The sequence below is a fragment of the Ranitomeya imitator genome, chromosome 2, assembly GCF_032444005.1.
Source record: "Ranitomeya imitator isolate aRanImi1 chromosome 2, aRanImi1.pri, whole genome shotgun sequence".
Lineage (NCBI taxonomy): Eukaryota > Metazoa > Chordata > Amphibia > Anura > Dendrobatidae > Ranitomeya > Ranitomeya imitator.
In genome coordinates this window covers 292244392-292259895 of record NC_091283.1, presented here as the reverse complement: position 1 = coordinate 292259895, position 15504 = coordinate 292244392, and the positions used below count along the sequence as shown (strand labels likewise).

Here is a 15504-nt window from a genome sequence, read left to right as displayed (position 1 = left end):
CACTCAGGTCCATCATCAGTGAATGGAAAAACAGAGGTTCCCACAATATTAGTGGCTCAAAGGCTGTTGAAAAGCAACAGGGTTTCTATAAACCAATCCAGATAAATCCGCTCTCACTTCTGAGTCTTGAGGTGTGCAAAAACAAAATTTAGGATCCCTGTATTAAGCAATATTATGAGAAGAGTCAACTTACTTTGCGGTGTGTGTCTTCTAGAGCACAATCTGGGCACTATGTGTTGGGTAATAAAATGGAAAATGTGTAATTTTCATTCTCCAATGTCCACTGCATGTTAGGTTTTGGAAAGTGGCTGTTGAATCAAAATATTCAGTCCTCCTACACATGTGGTCAAAATTGTTGTTACCCCTCGTTTAATGAGAGAAAATCCCACAATAGTCACAGAAATAACTTGAATCTGACAAAAGTAATAATAAATAATCTATGAAACTGAACATCAGACATTGCATTTCAACCATGCTTCCACAGAATAAAAAAAAATAAAACTCATAAAATAAGCCTGGACAGAAATGACGGTACCCTTAACTTAATATTTTGTTGCACAACCTTTTGAGGCAATCACTGCAATTAAACGACTTCTGCACATCTCGATAGGTATTTTGGCCCATTCCTCAAGAGCAAACTGCTCCAGTTGTCTCATGTTTGAAGGTTGCCTTTTCCAGACGGCATGTTTCAGCTCTTTACAAAGATGCTCAATAGTGGAGCATCTTTGGAAATCCCTAAATCCCGTCCCGACAAGATCACATTTAGTGACAGAAGAAGATGACAAAGGAATGTGGTTAGTGGGGACCTTGACTTTTTGGGAGTAAGTTGACAGTAATCCTTAGAGGGGGGAAGTTGTTGAACAGATTGTCACCCCCATTGATCATCCGGTTACCTCCACCACCAGACAACCAACCACATCAGGACCAAGAGGGGTGAGTAGGGTAAGACAGATACAGGAGTATTATCCCTGGAGCTCCTCTGACTAGTTAGCTACGCTAAAACAATTGCCTGACCCTGAGAACCAACCATTCCCATTTTACAGACAAATAAAGACAATACAATGGACGTATAAGTGCACCTGGGCAGATCTAGATAGTTTGGTGAGCACAAAGGCAGGTGAAGTACTAGAATGAATATTTAAGACTTTTACAGATGTGACAAAAGGACACAGAGTAGACTGATTTTGAATGACACTGGGGCAGCCGGAACTGTCGTACACAAAGGCTTGATAATGCCAAATATGATTACTAACAAGATTGTGGAATGTGTGGGGGGAAGAGTGAAGTGACCGAAGCCCTTATGATTAAACAAATAAAACTAAAATTACAAGGTATAGGAGTCCATGACATATCAGGCTCAGTATCTCAATTATTTTTATATTGCTTATGCATTTTTATTTTATTTTTTTAAATTATTTTTTACTATTTTTTTCAAAATGTTTGCACGCAGTTAAATTTTATACTATAGTTACCGTAATTTTAGTAATAGTTAGTTATAGTTGTTATAGTAGCAGTAGTAGTTGTTTTAGTTAGTTAAGCTCAAATTTGTAATTTCTGTGCAGAATTCACTAAGTCCTTGTAACCTTTATAAACACAAAATAAATAAAAATTGAGTTTTTTACGTATTTTTTTTTTATAATGACCAACCATGTTCACATACAGTATAATAATGCAACAGGTGTTCCCCCAAAAAATTTTTAAGTAGCTAAAACAGCATTTTAAAAGACCCAAGGGATCCCCTGACACTTACAGAATGGTTCATGACTTAAGGGCTTTTAATGATGTTACAGAAAGTGTGACCTCAATTGCCCCTAATACACACACCGTACTGTCACAGATTCCAGTGACATAAAATGTTTCACAGTTATTTGGCAAATGCATTCTTTTCTGTACCCCTGCACCCTGACTGTCAGTATCTTTTAGCTTTACTCACGATACTGTTGGACGGTCCTCCCACAAAGGGGGAAAGAACTCACCTACCATCTATTCAACAGCAATGGCAGGGATACTTGAGCAGTGGCAACCACCTCATCCACAGATTGTACTATTGCAGTACATGGATGACCTCCTGCTCTGCTGCCCGGACCAGATGTCCTGCAAGGAAGCTACAGTTACTTTGCTATGCTTTTTAGCAGAAAAGTGTTCCAAAGTCTCAATTGACAAACTACAGTATTGCAAACAAAAGGTGACATTTTTAGGCCACTGTATTGCTAAAGGTACAAGAAAGAAAGGAAACAAGCAGTGCTGACACAACAGAATGGAGGAAAACAGAGACCAATAGCTTAGGCTGGGTTCACATTGTGTTTATCTGGCACGTTAGACGGACTGCGTTACACCACGGCATAAAGCGGTGTAACGCAGTCCGTTAACGCTGCCATTAACCCCTATTTAGGGTGCATCGCCAACGCATGCCATAATGAGCATGCGCTAGCGATGTGCCGTCATTGAGTGACGGACCCTCGGACGCAGGCTGCAGCGTTGCCGGGTCCGTCACCGCTAACGCAGATAGAGCATCTGCTAGCTCTATCTGCGCTAGCGCGATCGCATTTCGGCACTTGCGTTAATGCAGTCCGTTTAACACATGCGTTGAACGGGCTGCATTAACGCAATGTGAACCTAGCCTTAGTACTCAGCACAGTCAGACCCAGTGATTAGAGGGTCTCTTACGTGTGCCCTTGCTGTAAGAACTGCTGTATTACTGCTAGGCATGTGAGATCACACTGACATTTTCCTTTGACAATTTACTCCCCACATGGCATTAACCATACAAGTTCAAGCAAAGCACCTGTCTATGGCCAGACAGCCCAGACTTGAATGTGCTCTAATACTAATTCCTGAATACATCACCCTCAAAAGGGTATAATGTTCTGAATACAGCCACTCATCTGCCTGTGGATTCAGAAAAGGGGGAATTGGTGACAGTGTTAGCAAGTGAGAATGAGTACTTTGTCATGACGCACGAACAAGACTGCATAGGAACTCATGAGTCAGGAGATAGTGGGTTTTACATATGTTCATGAAAAAACCCCAGTTCCTAATGCATATTTTGAGGTTTTTATTTTTGTAGATGGCTCCAGATACCACCAGGATGGGCAATTCTACACTGGATAAGCAGTAGTATCCTCACATGAGGTAGTTCGAGCTTAACCACTCCCTCCTCACATGTCGGTGCAGGAGGCAGAGTTGAAGGCACTCACTGAGGCATGTAGAGCTGCTGCAGGTAAAGTCAATAATATTTACACAGATTCGAATTATGCATGGGGAATATCCCATGACTGTGGCATTATCTGGAGAATCAGAGCATTTCTTACATCAGCCGGTAAGCCCATTAAAAATGCAGAGCTGGTGAAAAAATTAATGGAGGCATTGATGTTACTGATCCAGGTTGTCATAATCAAGGTGAAAGCACACACAAACGGTGACTCAGTGGAGGTAGAGAGCAACAGAAGGGCAGACGAGGCTGCTAAAGTAGCAGCAAGGCAGCCTAGGGAGCAGTGGACGGGGCGGGGAGTCAGCCTATTACAGCCACACTGAGCCTAGATGTCCTGAAATCCCTTCAGCTGCCCAAACAGAGAAGGAACACTGGGGGAGAATGGGAGCTGAGCTGACCTGAACTCAAATGGAGTATGGGAGAATAAGGATAAATTGTATATACCAAGGTCCCTGTTCCCAATCATGGCGCAAGCAACACATGGCCCCACTCACACCTCAAAATGTCACATGTGTACCATGGTAAATGCCTTCTGGATCGCTCCTGGTTTCAGTTATGCAGCAGCGAAACTCGTACAGTCATGCCTCATCTGTGTACAGCACAACCCAGGTAAAACAGTAAAAGTCCCCAAGAAAGCAACACCCAGGCCTCTCTACCCGTTTCAGAAACTGCAGATTGACTACATACAACTACCCAAGGTAGGTGTGCATAAAAAATGTCCTAGTATGTGTAGATCTCTTCTCTGGTTGGCTGGAAGCCTGTCTGGTAAAATGTGCAAATGCTAAAACGACTGCAGACAAAACTGATGAAAGAACTGATCTGCAGGTATGGTGTCCCAGAAACCATAGAAAGCGATAGGGGTACACACTTCACTTGAGAAATAATGAGGGAAGTCATGCAGGCTCTGTGAATACAGTAAGCATTTCACACACTATATAGACCACAAAGTAGTTGGTAAGTGGAAAGACTAAACAGGACACAAACTGGAAATTCAAAAGGCCATGGACACAGGAAAGAGATGGGTAGAGTGCTTGTCTCTTGCACTCTTGTCAGTCAGGCACACTCTAAATAGAAAGACAGGCTTGTCTCCTTTTGAAGTCCTGTTTGGTAGTTTGCCAAAGACTGGTCTGTATTTCCCCCAGGTGCTACAAGTGCAACACCGTGCTATGACAGCCTATGTCCAGGCCTTGCAGAAAAGACTTAATGTGGTTGCATAAACATCCGTGTTCTCATCCATTCCAAATCCTAATGCCAGTGCAGACGTACATCAGCTGAATCCAGGTGATTGGGTTGTCATACAGAGACACGTGAGAAGAAGCCTAGATCCACGGTTTGATGGCCCATTTTAAAGTCCAGCTGACCACATTCACCTTAGTGAAACTTGAGGGAAAGCCCACCTGGATCCATGCCAGTCAGCGCAAAAAGATCTTTTCACCAGCAGAATGACTGTTCTCCTAATCACTTTGCTGGCAGTGGCAGGATTATTGCACTCTACAGAGACACTGGATAAACTTTTAAAGTTTGTTGACAGGAACAACACACGTATTCAACAGCATGCTCTTCTTATAAAGGATGTGTGTCATGGGGTCCTTAACACAATCAACAGAGCAAGAGTATAGTAAACAATTCCAAGACCTTTATTTAGGCAGGTCCATATATGATCCACCAAAGGATTAAATAGTCCAGAACCCAAATGCAGTTCAGTAACAGGATAAAAGTCCAACAATCCAGCAGACAGAGGATAACATAGTCCATAAACTCTTTCTCTCTGAGATGCTGTGTACACATCGTAGTTCCACACAAGACTGATCTGTGTCTCACCTCCCTGATATTTTACAAGTCCCCCTCCTCATTCACAGGTTAGGGGGGTGGGATGCAGGGGCTCATTGTTTCAACAGGCTAGTTCAATATGTCATTAGCATTTTAGCAAACAGAATTATTCACTGACCCTTTGAGAAGACAACAATACAGTACTGTGGGGGCTGATAACAGATGGCAACAACAGCCATTCATCAATTAGCAAATAACACATCCTACAAGAGAACACCATGAAAATCAGTAAAATACTGATACAAAATAAATGATATCCACATACCATATCCCACCATCACAACCTCTCCCCACTCTTAATATGCGAGCATGCCATGAGGTCTACACAGACCTCTGGCCTGCTCACTTTAGTCCACTTTGCTCCACTGTTATCCGCTCCACTATAGTTCCTTGTACAGTGGCAGGGGTTGCAATAATGAGCACTTGTTGTCCATATATTCCCAGGTCCTGGATTTACGGTCATACCAGGTTTTTTGACTGGACTGGGCCGTTCGCTGATGTTCATTAGCCAAGGTAGCTAGCTGGGCGAGACCGTCTCTGAACTCTAAAACGTATGGGAATGATGGGCGTTCCGATGCCTGCGATATCTCCCTCCAATTGTTCTTTCAGAAGAGTCTTTATAAATACCCTGGTTTAGGGAAAGAGGGGAAAAAAAGAGACAAGTGCGGCGCTTCCTCTGAGCGTAATACGTTTTTACCAACAAGTTAATAACATTTCTTTTATTTGTAGTTATTCTCACCTTCTATCGGTAAGAAATGCACGTTGAGATTCTCAAGGAATCAATTCTTTAGGCAACTCTTCTTCGTATGTTGTATAATCCAATAAGGTGTGCAGCTCACTTTGGAGAACTATGTGTTCATCCTGCTTCAGATCCACATAGGTGGCGATTTCAAAGGGAAAAAAACTCCAAGTAAATGTGGCGCTAAGCACCTACGGATTTTTTGAATGCATCCACTTCAAGTGAAGAATGTTAATAAAAATTCATTTATTTTCTCGAAATAAAAAAAATAAAATATATTTGTAATATATTTTTAAAAAACAGTACAACGCGTTTCGGCTGCTATTTTTACAGTGCAGCCTTCATCAGGTAGCAAAAAAACAAAAAGAACAAACAATACAATAAGCACTATAAAATGATGTTGCAACCTCCAAGTTCTCTTATTTATGAGGGTTCCTGGAAGGGATTAGCAGGGTGGGACCGGGGATCAGGTTCTCCTTTCCAGATAACTAGCTACATGGTAGCCTCTAAAGAGACACATTTTTCTTATATATATATATATATATATATAAAAGAGCAGTTTAGTACTTCTATTCTATCCAAAATGAGCTTTTAAATACATGGTATTACACTGTTACGAACAAACACAACATTAAAAATATAGGTATATACACAATCATAAATATGATTCACTCCAATACCTCATCAATTCCACTACTATCAATTCATCCCATAAAATACATTAAAAAAAAACCTAAACAAATATATATATATATATATATATATGTCCTTTGGAAAAAAAAAGGAGAAAATTTTGTTTTATTGACCCATGCGCAAACGACTGAGCTATTTATGACAAACCCTTACACATTCTCTACTACATCATTAAGTCCATTTGGATAAAGGCTTTGTAACCTATATATCCAATATGACTCCTTGCGGTTTAATAATTTGTTCCTGTTATTAGCCCCTTTTGGTATATGCTCCAACGGTGTGACCGTAATGCAGAAGCATTTATTGTGCTTCAGCAGGAGATGATGGGACAGACTATGTTTAATCTGTCCATTCTTTGCATTATAGCGGTGATTATTCATCCGGGCACTCAATTCCTGGGAAGTTCGTCCCACGTATTGGAGCCCGCATTTGCAAGTCACTACGTAGATGACAAAATCCGTTCTGCATGTGAGTCTCTGCTTAATCTTAATTGTTTCCCCAGTAGTATTAGATTGAATACTCCTAGCTCCATGGTTAATGATCTTACAACATTTACATTTGTTTGAAGAGCATCTATATACTCCTGTGTTCATCTTCCCTCCATTCACATTGGTATTGTTTCCTATCATGTTTTCTATTTTTGGAACCTCTCTTTCAGAAGAGTGAGAGGCCCACAGACCTTCTTGCCAAACAGATTGCACCTCGTTGACACTAACTCCCCAATGTCGTTTCCAAGGAGGATATTATTATTATTATTTATTTATATAGCACCATTAATTCCATGGTGCTGTACATGAGAAAGGGGTTACATACAGAGTTATAAATATCGTTTACAGTAAACAAATTTACAGTGACAGACTGTTACAGAGGGGAGAGGATATCTGCAGGAAGTCCTCCCATAACTTCAATCCAACAGTTTTTCTCCAAAACCATAATCCAAATGTACCAAAGCTCGCTGTATATATTAGCGGACACCCCCTGCCAGGACAATGGGAAATCCCGAACCCTGGTGAATTGCCTCGGGTCCAAACACACGGGGATCAGCGATAGTCAGGAATGCCCCTGTGTCTCTAAATCCCGACACTTTGTATCCATCAATTAAAACTTCCTGCAGGTGGCTTTGCCGTTGTTCTGTATTTCTGAGAGACAAAGGCTGGAGTTCGTACACTCCAGAAGAGGTATCTATGGTGTCCGGGTCGGTGGTCCTCTCAGGTGGGGGTGGTGCTAACTCTTCCTCAGGTGGGATGGAGTATACAAAATGCACTGGACGAGTTGGGGATGCATGAGGCTCCCTCCGAATCCTTGAGCTGGATTGCAAATGTCCTGGTTGCCTACACCCATAACATCTCTCTGTGATACCCACAGGTCATGGTCGAAACCGTTGGCTCCCAGGATTGTGAGGCGTGATTTTCATCGGCTTGCGACTAGGTGGAAGGGCAGATATAATCGGAGGGGAACGGGGCGCAGGAGCAGGCTGTGGTTCATTGTCCAGAAGCCTCCTACATTGCGGTCAGATAGTAAGGGCTTCATCGGCCAGGGCTGCAGCTCTATCCACGGTACACGGCGTGCGCTCCTGGACCCATTCCCGTACCTCTGCGGGGCACTTGGTAAGAAAAAAATTGTTCTATAAGGAATGCCTGTATAACATCTTCCACAGTAAAGGTGTTTTCTGCTTCCAGCCATCTCCGACATGCCTGGGACATCTTATGTGCATGCATCTTAAACGATCCCCCTGTGGTGCAGGGGAGGTCTCGGAACTTGGCCCTATATGAGTCTGGGGTGATAGCATGGTAATCCCAGATAGTCCGCTTTACAATGTTATAATCCCGATTCCGCTGTGAGTCAATGTTCGGTAAGCCTCCACCATGCTTCCGTTCAGGAGTCCCACTAACAAACGCATCCAGCCAGAATGAGGCACCTCCATCACAGCACACTGATGCTCAAAGTCCTTGAAGAACCCCTCCACATCTTTGGAAGCCTCATCAAATGGCTTAAACTCTGTCAGGGTGATTCGTACAGGCTCCCGGATCGTTGGGTTTACACTCCACATTGCATTACTCCCTCTTTCAAGCTCCATTGCTTCTTGTCTCTGCTGTGCCCGGCGGGCAGCCACCTCCTTATACACCTGAGGGATGCCTGGGCCCAGAACCGCCATCTCTTCTTCGCACCACACCACCCATTGGCTTTTTGGGTGGGGGTCCACGTCTCCTGGGCTTGGAGAAAAAGGAGACTGCACACGTGCTGTGAGCAAAGTCACTTTATCTGATCTAATGGAGCAAGAGACAGTATTTTATACCATTTACAACAAATGTAACTCAATGTAATTCATGTATCCCTCCCCCCTGTTACCCCGGGTCATGCGGACCTTTACTTCCCATGTACCCAGAACATGTTGTGGCTGACTATTGAGAACATATATGATAAGAAGTATAAAATCCTTGAATCGGGAGACTACAAGTCTGCTGCATCATAAGAGCAAATTCTAGCAGATTTTAGCAAATAAAGGCAAATTAAAGGCCACGTAGTATACAGCACAGCCACGTAGTATATAACACAGCCCACATAGTATATAGCACAGCCACATAGTATTTAGCACAGCCATGTAGTATACAACAGTCCACGTAGTATATAGCACAGCCACATAGTATATAGCACAGCCACATAGTATATAGCACAGCCACATAGTATATAACACAGCCACATACTATATAACACAGCCACGTACTATATAACACAGCCACGTACTATAGCACAGCCCACATAGTATATAGCACAGTCACGTAGCATTTAACACAGCCCACGTAGTATATAACAGCCCACATAGTATAACACAGTCCACGTACTATATAGCACAGCCACGTAGTATATAGCACAGCCACGTAGTATATAGCACAGCCACATTGCACATAACAAAGCCCACGTAGCATATAGCACAGCCACGTAGTATATAGCACAGCCACATAGCATATAGCACAGCCACATAGCATATAACACAGCCCACGTAGCATGTAGCACAGCCACGTAGCATATAGCACAGCCACGTAGCATATAGCACAGCCACGTAGCATATATCACAGCCCACATAGTACATAGCACAGCCACGTAGCATATAGCACAGTCCACGTAGTATATAGCACAGCCACGTAGCATATAACAGCCACATAGTATATAAGACAGCCATGTAGCATATAACAGCCCACGTAGCACATAGCAGAGCCACGTAGCATATAACAGCCCACGTAGCATATAGCAGAGCCATGTAGCATATAATACAGCCCACGTAGTATATAACACAGCCATGTAGCATATAACAGCCCATGCAGCATATAGCACAGACACATAGCATATAGCAGTCCACTTAGTATATAACACTGCCCACGTAGTATATAGCACAGGCACGTAGCATATAGCACAGGCAAGTAGCATATAGCACAGCCACGTAGTATATAACACAGCCCTCATAGTATATAACACACCACGTAGCATATAGCACAGCCACATAGTATATAGCAGCCACGTAGTACACAACACAGTCACGTAGTATATAGCACAGCCACGTAGTATATAGTAGCCACGTAGTATATAACAGCCACGTAGTATATAACACAGCCACGTAGTATATAGCACAGGCCCAGACCACCTAGTATATAGCACAACCACGTAGCTGTCGGAAGCATTGCGAGCATCGGGAAGGCTCCGGGGGCTGCCGGAATGTGAGTATAGCACGATTTTTTCTTTATTTTTTATTAATTTTAACCACTTTACCCCCAAGGGTGGTTTGCACGTTAATGACCGGGCCAATTTTTACAATTCTGACCACTGACGTTTTTATGAGGTTATAACTCTGGAACGCTTCAACAGATCCCAGTGATTTTGACATAGTTTTCTCGTGACACATTGTACTTCATGTTAGTGGTAAAATTTCTTTCATATTACCTGCGTTTAAAAACGGAAATTTGGCGAAAATTTTGCAATTTTCCAACTTTGAATTTTTATGCCCTTAAATCACAGAGATATGTCACACAAAATACTTAATAAGTAACATTTCCCACATGTCTACTTTACATCAGCACAATTTTGGAACCAACATTTTTTGGGGTTAGGGAGTTATAAGGATTAAAAGTTGACCAGCAATTTCTCATTTTTGCAACACCATTTTTTTAAGGGACCACATCACATTTGAAGTCACTTTGAGAGGTCTATATGATAGAAAATACCCAAGTGTAACACCATTCTAAAAACTGCACCCCTCGAGGTGCTCAAAACCATATTCAAGAAGTTTATTAACCCTTCAGGTGTTTCACAAGAATTTTTGGAATGTTTAAACAAAAAAAATAAACATTTAACATTTTTTCACAAAAAATTTACTTTAGCTCCAATTTGTTTTATTTTACCAAGAGTAACAGGAGAAATTGGACACCAAACACTGTTGTACAATTAGTTCTGAGTATGCTGATACCCCATATGTGGGGGTAAACCATTGTTTGGGCGCATGACAGAGCTCAGAAGGGAAGGAGCGCTATTTGACTTTTCAATGCAAAAACAGGATTTTTGGTTGCTTACCGTAAAATCTGTTTCTTGAAGCCTCCATTGGGGGACACAGGAACCATGGGTGTATGCTGCTGCCACTAGGAGGCTGACACTATGCAAATAAAAAAGTTAGCTCCTCCTCTGCAGTGTACACCCCACCGACTGGCATTATACTCTTCAGTTAGTGAGAAAGCAGTAGGAAATAATGAAACAAGGTTGAAAAACCATAACCACAAACTTGAGAACTGTAACGTGAGAACAGTCATAGAACAGATAACAACAGAAAACATTGGGAGGGAGCTGTGTCCCCCAATGGAGGCTTCAAGAAACAGATTTTACGGTAAGCAACCAAAAATCCTGTTTTCTTTATCGCCTCTCATTGGGGGACACAGGAACCATGGGACGTCCCAAAGCAGTCCCAAGGGCGGGAAAACAGACTTCCATCAGGTCAGAGGACTCACCACTGCCGCCTGCAGGATCCTTCTGCCTAGGCTGGCGTCCGCCGATGCGTAGGTATGGACCTTGTAAAATTTTGGCGAACGTGTGGATGGAAGACCAAGTTGCCGCTTTGCAAAGCTGTAGGGCGGAAGCCCTGTGGTGCACCGCCCAGGAGGCGCCGACTGCCCGGGTAGAGTGAGCCTTAATCCCAGGAGGGGGCACTCTGTTCTTGACCCGGTAAGCCTCCAAAATTGCCGTTCTGATCCAGCGAGCAATAGTCGCTTTAGAAGCCAGCTGGCCTCTGCGCGTGCCATCAGGAATGATGAAAAATGAATCCGTCTTCCGGAAAGAGGATGTTCTATCCAGATAAATCCTCACTGCCCTGACTAGGTCCAGCTTGTTCAACGATCGCTCCAGAGGATGAGTCGGAGCTGGACAAAAGGAAGGTAGAACGATGTCCTCGTTGAGGTGGAAGGTGGAAACCACCTTAGGAAGAAAAGAAGGTGGAGGTCGGAAGACCACCTTGTCCTGGTGAATGACCAAAAACGGAGGGCGGCAAGACAGTGCCGCCAGCTCGGAAACGCGGCGAATGGACGTGATGGCCACAAGAAAGGCCACCTTCCAAGATAAAACTGATAGAGGAATCTCCCTAAGAGGTTCAAAGGGAGAAACCTTCAAAACGTCAAAGACCAGGTTTAGGTCCCATGCCTCCACAGGGGCCCTGTACGGCGGGACGGCGTGGGCTACCCCCTGAAAGAAGGTCTTAATCTGTGGCCAAGAGGCCAAGGTCTTCTGAAAGAGGATGGAAAGCGCAGAGACCTGACCCTTCAGGGAACTAAGAGCCAGGCCCGAATCCAGTCCTGCCTGAAGGAAGGCCAAAAGAGAAGGCAGGGAAAAAACCATAGGCGGCACGCGGTTGGACTCGCACCAACGGAAGTAGGCCTTCCAGGTGCGGTAGTAGATCCTGGAAGACGAAGGCTTCCGAGCCTGAATCATGGTGTGAATCACCCGGTCCGAAAGGCCGGACGCTCTTAGAACCGCGGTCTCAACAGCCACACCGTTAAACTGAGCGACCGAGAATTCGGGTGGCAGATCGGACCCTGGGACAGCAGATCGGGCCTGTCTGGAAGGCACCAGGGAGCGTCCGCGAGAAGGTTGACGAGCTCCGCGAACCAAGCTCTCCTGGGCCAATCCGGGGCGATCAGGATGACCGGCACCCCTTCCGCTTTGATCTTCTTCAACAGTTTGGGAAGTAATGGAAGGGGTGGGAACAGATAGGGCAGCTCGAACTGTGACCAAGGAATGGCCAGAGCATCGACGCCCACTGCGAGAGGATCGCGTGACCTGGAGACGAATTGTGGAAGCTTCCTGTTGATCCGAGACGCCGTGAGATCCACATCCGGAGTTCCCCATCGAAGACAAATCTGATGGAAGACCTCCGGATGCAGGGACCATTCCCCTGCCGCGAGACCCTCGCGGCTGAGGAAGTCGGCGGCCCAGTTTTCTACGCCGGGGATATGCACCGCGGATATCACCGGAACCGTTGCCTCTGCCCAAAGGAGGATCTTGGACACCTCGGCAAGGGCCAAGGAGCTCCGAGTCCCCCCCTGATGGTTGACATATGCCACAGCCGTGGCATTGTCCGTCTGGATCCGGACTGGAAGGCCCCTGAGGATCCTTTCCCAATGGCGGAGGGACAGAAAGATGGCCCGAATTTCGAGGACGTTGATCGGCAGCGCGGACTCCTGCAGCGACCAACGGCCCTGAACCGTCAGGTGGCGAAAAACCGCACCCCAGCCGATCAGGCTGGCATCCGTTGTCACCACCTGCCAGTGAACCAGAAGGAAGGACCTGCCCTGGGAGATGAGAGGAGACGTCAGCCACCAGTTGAGAGACCGCTTGACCCGAAAGGAGAGTCTGATCGGCCGATCCAGGGAGAAGACCGACCTGTCCCACTGAGACAGAATGGCTTGCTGAAGGGGTCGAGAATGGAATTGGGCGAAGGGAATCGCTTCCAAGGTAGCTACCATCCTCCCCAGAACCTTCATGGCCGATCGGAGGGAGGGAGGCCGAGGACCCTGGAGCAAGAGAATGTCCCGACAAAGGGTGGATCTCTTGTCCTTGGGAAGGAAGACTCTGGACTGACGAGTGTCGAAGAGCATGCCCAGAAAGATGATGCGCTGAGAAGGAATAAAGCAGGACTTCTTCCGGTTGACCAGCCATCCGAAACGGGATAAGGTGTCGAGAACAATGGACAAGCTTTCGTGGGCCTGAGCAAAGGACGGAGCCTTGATGAGGATGTCATGAGATTTTAGCAAATAAAGGCAAATTAAAGGCCACGTAGTATACAGCACAGCCACGTAGTATATAACACAGCCCACATAGTATATAGCACAGCCACATAGTATTTAGCACAGCCATGTAGTATACAACAGTCCACGTAGTATATAGCACAGCCACATAGTATATAGCACAGCCACATAGTATATAGCACAGCCACATAGTATATAACACAGCCACATACTATATAACACAGCCACGTACTATATAACACAGCCACGTACTATAGCACAGCCCACATAGTATATAGCACAGTCACGTAGCATTTAACACAGCCCACGTAGTATATAACAGCCCACATAGTATAACACAGTCCACGTACTATATAGCACAGCCACGTAGTATATAGCACAGCCACGTAGTATATAGCACAGCCACATTGCACATAACAAAGCCCACGTAGCATATAGCACAGCCACGTAGTATATAGCACAGCCACATAGCATATAGCACAGCCACATAGCATATAACACAGCCCACGTAGCATGTAGCACAGCCACGTAGCATATAGCACAGCCACGTAGCATATAGCACAGCCACGTAGCATATATCACAGCCCACATAGTACATAGCACAGCCACGTAGCATATAGCACAGTCCACGTAGTATATAGCACAGCCACGTAGCATATAACAGCCACATAGTATATAAGACAGCCATGTAGCATATAACAGCCCACGTAGCACATAGCAGAGCCACGTAGCATATAACAGCCCACGTAGCATATAGCAGAGCCATGTAGCATATAATACAGCCCACGTAGTATATAACACAGCCATGTAGCATATAACAGCCCATGCAGCATATAGCACAGACACATAGCATATAGCAGTCCACTTAGTATATAACACTGCCCACGTAGTATATAGCACAGGCACGTAGCATATAGCACAGGCAAGTAGCATATAGCACAGCCACGTAGTATATAACACAGCCCTCATAGTATATAACACACCACGTAGCATATAGCACAGCCACATAGTATATAGCAGCCACGTAGTACACAACACAGTCACGTAGTATATAGCACAGCCACGTAGTATATAGTAGCCACGTAGTATATAACAGCCACGTAGTATATAACACAGCCACGTAGTATATAGCACAGGCCCAGACCACCTAGTATATAGCACAACCACGTAGCTGTCGGAAGCATTGCGAGCATCGGGAAGGCTCCGGGGGCTGCCGGAATGTGAGTATAGCACGATTTTTTCTTTATTTTTTATTAATTTTAACCACTTTACCCCCAAGGGTGGTTTGCACGTTAATGACCGGGCCAATTTTTACAATTCTGACCACTGACGTTTTTATGAGGTTATAACTCTGGAACGCTTCAACAGATCCCAGTGATTTTGACATAGTTTTCTCGTGACACATTGTACTTCATGTTAGTGGTAAAATTTCTTTCATATTACCTGCGTTTAAAAACGGAAATTTGGCGAAAATTTTGCAATTTTCCAACTTTGAATTTTTATGCCCTTAAATCACAGAGATATGTCACACAAAATACTTAATAAGTAACATTTCCCACATGTCTACTTTACATCAGCACAATTTTGGAACCAACATTTTTTGGGGTTAGGGAGTTATAAGGATTAAAAGTTGACCAGCAATTTCTCATTTTTGCAACACCATTTTTTTAAGGGACCACATCACATTTGAAGTCACTTTGAGAGGTCTATATGATAGAAAATACCCAAGTGTAACACCATTCTAAAAACTG

The 15504-nt window shown here is 44.4% G+C and overlaps 1 protein-coding gene across 1 annotated transcript in view; it reads right to left on the bottom strand.

Moving 5' to 3' along the window:
* The window catches only part of LOC138663263 (zinc finger protein 420-like), a 69097-nt gene that overhangs the window by 2431 nt on the left and 51162 nt on the right, over positions 1–15504 (bottom strand). The window lies entirely within an intron of this gene.